General features: G+C 40.9%; 1 pseudogene; it reads left to right on the top strand.

The window, feature by feature from the left end:
- Nucleotides 1–415: 415 nt before the first annotated feature.
- LOC125641218 (uncharacterized) lies at nucleotides 416–3270 on the top strand (annotated as a pseudogene).
- Nucleotides 3271–6000: the final 2730 nt, after the last annotated feature.

The following is a 6000-nucleotide window of genomic DNA, read 5'->3' as shown; positions in this document are numbered from 1 at the left end:
GTTTGGCTAAGGGTAGGAATGGGAACAGGGACACAGGTGTAAGGCTCTGTGGTGTCAGAGCTGGGAAGGAGGATACTAAGGAAGGAAACTGCAATCATGCTTGCTGGAAGTTCACCCCAATAAACATCGAATTGTTTGCACCTTTGGACTTTGGATATTGTTGCTCTCTGTTCATGCGAGAAGGACCAGGGAAGTAAGTGGGTGAAGGAATAAGCCCCCTAACACAACTAACTCCAGCTCTTCTGAAAACAGAGACCTCAATATTTTATTAATAGTGATATGCAACATGAGGATTTTTCTCTTCCGCATTTGGAGACTTTTCCTGATTATACAAGAGCACTAATTTCACTTTCAGCTTTCTCCTCACTACGACTCTTCTTGGTTTTGAACTAAGGAGCGATCAGGAGTTAGAGAGATGTTGTTCCTGCAGCTTTTCTCTGCCTTGATTTTCTACAGCCAAGTCCAAGGAGTGACTCCTTACTCACTGCAGAACTGTATGGTCCATGAACAGTGGAGCAAAATGATAAAGGTGCTGTGCTATCATCAGAACTTGCCTCGAGTCCCAAGTCATCTTCCCTGGAATGTAAACAACTTAGATCTGTCTGAGAATCAGATTGCAAGCCTGAGGCAGAGCGACTTCAGCAAACTGAGTCTGTTGCAAGTCTTGAATGTTTCTCAGAACCAAATTCATCTAATTGAAGAAGGCACTTTTACTCACACAAGCAGCCTAAAGATCTTGAACCTCACTTCAAACCAGCTGAGAGTTCTTTCCAGCTCTATGTTTGATGGGCTGGGGAACCTTACAGTCTTGCTACTTAGGGAAAATAATATTGACAGGATTGAGGCATCTGCCTTTGCCCACCTGATGAAGTTAAAGGTAATTGATTTATCATCAAACAAGTTACATTCTCTGAATGCTTTGGATGTTGTGTTTAAGGTAAAATCTTTGGAAGAGCTGCACATAAGAGAGAACAATATAACAAATTTCACTACCAAAGATATTGTTAATGTGCCCATGTGGCTTCGTGAACTGGATGCATCCCATAACCCAGTCTCTTTCATTGATGTTGCAACTGATGCTTTGTATAGACTTCTTTCACTGGATTTATCTTTCTCTGGCACCCATAACCACATTACATGGATTATACAAGACCCTTGTTTCCTGAAAGGGTTAAAGAGATTATATTTAGGAGGAATATTTATGACACCACTAGACATTGGCTGTGGTCCAAAAACTGAATTGCTCTTTGCTAGAGGAGATCCACCTAAATGAGTTGAACTTGACTGATTCTGACAATATCATAGAAAAAGTATGCCTCTGGCACCGAAATGTCAAGACTCTTCACTTACAAGGCAATAAATTTGAAAGCATTAAAGGAATTGTCTTTGAAAACTGCACTCATTTATGGCATTTGGATCTGACACACAGCAGGTTTAAAGTGGTGCTGTGTATATCTTTTCAGCCCCTGAATTCTTTACAGAGTCTTTCCCTGGCAAACAATGAGTTCGCTGCAGTACCAAATGCAACTTCGAATATAACGTCTCTGAAAAGTCTGGATCTCGGCTTTAACCAAATTAGGAAAATTGTCCCAAATGACTTTGCCAATCTAAAGAACCTGGAGCACCTCAATCTAACTGGAAACAGAATCACTAAGATCAGCTCAGATTTGTTTTCGGATCTACACAATTTGTTGGAATTAAATATCGGAATGAACCTCCTTTTGGAAATCTCACAACCTTTTTCAGATAGTTTAGGGAAGCTGGAAAAAATGGAACTAACAGGAAATAAGATGAGCTCCATCAAGAAAGAAACTTTTAGGAATCTGACTTCTCTGCAGTTTCTCAGCCTGCTGGACAACCAAATTAGCACAATAGAACCCGGAGCCTTTGAAGGTCTGAGCCACCTTCAGACACTGCTTCTTGCCACAAATAAGATCACCAAGCAAACCTTCCAGAAAGGCATCTTCCAGGGAGTAAACTCATTGGTTGATCTTCAGCTTTTTGAAAATTACATCCCCTATGAGACATCTGGAGAACTTGACAACCCTCCCTTCATTCTCCTGAAGTCCTTAAAATACCTCTCTGAACAGCCAACATCGGAATGGGCTTCTGAATTTCCCATCTAACTTCTTGCAAGGGTTGGAATCAATAGTGAGAATCCATGCTGGCAACTTGCCCGTCACTAATTTGGATCCAGCCACCTTTAGTTACACCCCTATGCTTGAAGAACTGGATTTGAGCAACAATCCTATCAGTCCCATTAGCCCAGCTCTGTTCCAGCCTGTACCGAAGCTGAGAGAGCTACATCTCAATAAAATAGGGCTGCAGTCCCTTGATTTTGTTCTCCAAGTAAACTTTTCTAAGCTAGTCATACTCAGAGTGTCTGGAAACAAACTAAATGTAATTGAACTTAAGCGCATAAGGGCTTTATCTTACCTTACTTTTTTGGATCTTAGACAAAATCCTTTCACTTGTTCTTGTGATAACCAAATGTTCCTCAATTGGTCTCTTCATGACTTAAAAACTCAGATGATCTATTTCTACCAGTACACCTGTGCTTTCCCACTTGCCAATAAGGGAAGGAAACTGTGGGCCTTTCACACCTCCTCCTGCACAGTCGACCATGAGTTTATTCTGTTTGTTACGAATACAACCACAATTATTTTACTGATGATAGCCTGCATCTTTTTTCCCTGGAGGTGGCAGGGGATTTATGCTTACCACCTGCTCCTTGCCAATATTCATGACAAGAGCTACTAAAGGATGAGGCAACATAAAAAATACGAGTATGACGCTTTTGTCTCCTACAACACGCATGACCAGGAGTGGGTGATTAATGAGCTCCTTCCCACACTGGAAGACAAATACCACTGGAGGCTATGTCTGCACCACCGTGACTTTGAACCAGGGAAGTGCATCCTGAAGAACATTGTGGAGAACATCTATGCCAGCAGGAAGACCATTTGTGTCATAACCCACCATTACCTGGAAAGTGAGTGGTGCTCTAAGGAGATGCAGGTGGCCAGCTTTCGCCTCTTTGATGAACACATGGATGCCCTCGTCCTAATTTTCGTGGAACACATCCCCAGTGATAGTCTATCACCCTACCACAGAATGAGAAAGCTGGTGAAAAAGAAAACATACCTCACGTGGCCCCGGGAGGAGAAGGAGATTCCGCTGTTTTGGCATAAACTCAACATGGCCTTGAAGACAAGTTAGGGGAAAGAGGATGAAGATCCTATTTTGTCTTCTGGTCTCCATCTGGAATGATCCCAAACACAGTGGCCTGCAGTGACTCTCTCTGTCTGCTTATGACATTTCTGATGGGCCCATCTCTGCGATTTCTAGATATCAGCCTGGAAATTGAAGACATTTGTGTCCAGTATTTGAAAATATCTGGCTTCCCCTCACTGAAGGGGACTATGACAGTGGCACTTGCATTACAAAGAGATCAGTCCTAAAACCACCTGCACATTGCCAAGCCATGGTTGAGGCTTATAGACTGGGCTAGTGACCGTATGTGAGTGAAGCTTGTTTGATACTATGTGTTCTTGTACCTGTTCTGTGGCTAAACAGAAGCCTTGAGTCTGCGGGCCATCAAGCTTAATTTGATGAAATTTGTTAATTGGGTTTTAATGTGCTTTAAAAATGTAAGAGAGAAAGAAAAAGAAAGAAAGAAAGAAAGAAGAGCTCAGTAGCAAAGCTAAGTAATTGTGAACCAAAGAGAGCAAACCTGGGGTAGAAAAGAATGATGGAAACAACCTTTGCAAACCCAAAATGAAAACTTAACAAAATTATGAATGCCTTCCTGTCTGCAGCTGTTTGGCACAGTGAACATCTGACCTTTATTGTGAAACTATTTTAAAACAATATGCAAATCACCTTTAAGAAAAGGTAAGGTGCAAACTTTCATTTTCAAACTCCCTGAAATTATGTAAATCCAGCTTCGAGGCAATTAAAGAGAACAACTGCATTGAGAAAAAGCTCTACTATGAACTTTTAATTATCTTTACATTTGTTAAAGTCTAATGTTTAGATTAATTTCTACATTTCATTTTTTAATGTTTAAGAACTTTAAATGTTTAGGTTAATTTCTAGATTTCATCTTTAGAACAAGAGATTGATTACCAGTGTCAATCTGGACAGGGAGCAGATATCCACACTAAGTCCTGTTCTATACACTGTTTATACTGGTAGAACCATGTTGGCTGGTTTGTAATTTTTAATGAAATAATTATACTGGTACAACCCCGAGAGTGGATGCAGTTATAACAGTGTAAAAGTGCTTGTACCACTATTGCTTATTGTGCTTCCCATTCAGGAATACCAGGATATATATACAAGGATATACCAATATAGCACTGTTTTATAGATATATGGCTGTGTCCACATTAGAGGGATTGTACCGCTTTAGTTACAGTGGTGTCATTAAAATGGTACAACTTTTGTGTGTACATAAGACCTAAGGCTTAAATGCAGGAAAGCATTTAAGCACATGCTTAACTTTAAGCAAGTGTTCAGATACTATGGTGATTAGCGAGATCAGAGAACCAATATAGAATAGAAGCATGTGAGTAGTCCCACTGAACTAAAGCTGGATTTTTCAACAAAACGGTTTCCTTGGAAAATGCCAATTTGTTTGTTGAACTTGAAATATTTCACAAAAACATGAACCACACACGGGCAGGGCTCTATCAGAAATCCACCAGCTCTGGGGCCTGCAGCTCTGAGCAGTCTCACTATGCGGACTGCCCTATGGCTTCAAGGTCTCTGCTCCGGACCCAAGAGCCTGAAAGGCTTTGGGGGCTCTCAAGGCTTCCAGGCTCCCAGCCACAGAACTGGAAGACTGAGCGCCCCGGCTCCTCAGCAGCCTGATGGGGAGTCAGGATCCTAGAAGTTCTGGGAACCACAGTTGAGCCAGAAGCTCAGGCTCAATTTCACTTAGAAGTTTTTTAAACAACATGTTTTGATTATTTCAAACTGATTTTTTTTTCCAGATTTTCCCTTTTGCAGGGAATTTCGAAATTCTATTTACATTTCTAAACAGAACTTTATTTTTTATTTTGGAATTTCCCACAGAATGAAAATTCCGACTTTCAACCAGCTCTAGTCTTAATGGCTTTGCTAGATTGGGCCCTTACTTCCTACTCGGGCATAAGCAAATGGATTGAGAGGGATTCTCTGTTGTTACAAGAAGACACCCTGTGATAAATGAAGGGGTAGGGTAGCTCCCTTTTATGGACACCCACCCAGCCAGTAGCTATAAAATCCCTCACAGTAGCTATTCTCTAATTGCTCTACCTGTAAAGGGTTAAAGAGTCTCTCTATTATGCATAGGTAAAAGGAAGTGAGTGGGCACCTGGCCAAAAGAGTCAATGGGAAGGCTAGAACTTTTTAAAATTGAAACAAGACTCCCCTTTGTCTCTCTGTTATTGTTCTCCTGGGGAGAGGCAAACAAAACAGAGCTCTGCTGTAAGAGTTTGGGCCAGGTATGAAAAAACCATCAGTATCATACCTAGAAACTACTCATTTAAAACCCGAGATATGTAAGTAGATCAGGAAATGTCTAGGAAGACGCAATTAGGTTTATTCCTTGTGTTTCTTTATGGCTTGTGGACTCCTCTATGCTAAACCCAGGTCCTTTTGTTTTGCTTGTAACCTTTAAACTGGACCTCAAGAAAGCTATTCTAGATGCTTAATCCTTGTAGTTTTTTTTTTTAAATCTAGCAAATGCCTAAATTCCCAGGTGTATTGTTTTTATTAATAAAATTTACTTTTTTAAAAAACAGAATTTTTTTTTGTGTCTTAAGAGGTTTGTGCACATGTTGTTTAATTATCTGGTGACCACAGCTGATTTCTTCTTCTTTTTTTTTCTCTTTCTCAGCCCTTCCCAGCAGGGGTGTGTGTGTGTGAAAGGGCTTGAGGGTACCCCACAGGAAGGAATTCCCAAGTGTGCCTTCCTGAGTTCTCAAAGGGGTTCTGCACTTGGGTGATGGCAGT

Source organism: Caretta caretta, chromosome 8, assembly GCF_965140235.1.
Source record: "Caretta caretta isolate rCarCar2 chromosome 8, rCarCar1.hap1, whole genome shotgun sequence".
Classification (NCBI taxonomy): domain Eukaryota; kingdom Metazoa; phylum Chordata; order Testudines; family Cheloniidae; genus Caretta; species Caretta caretta.
The sequence above is the reverse complement of the archived record's forward strand: the minus strand, read 5'-3'. Positions and strand labels throughout refer to the sequence as shown.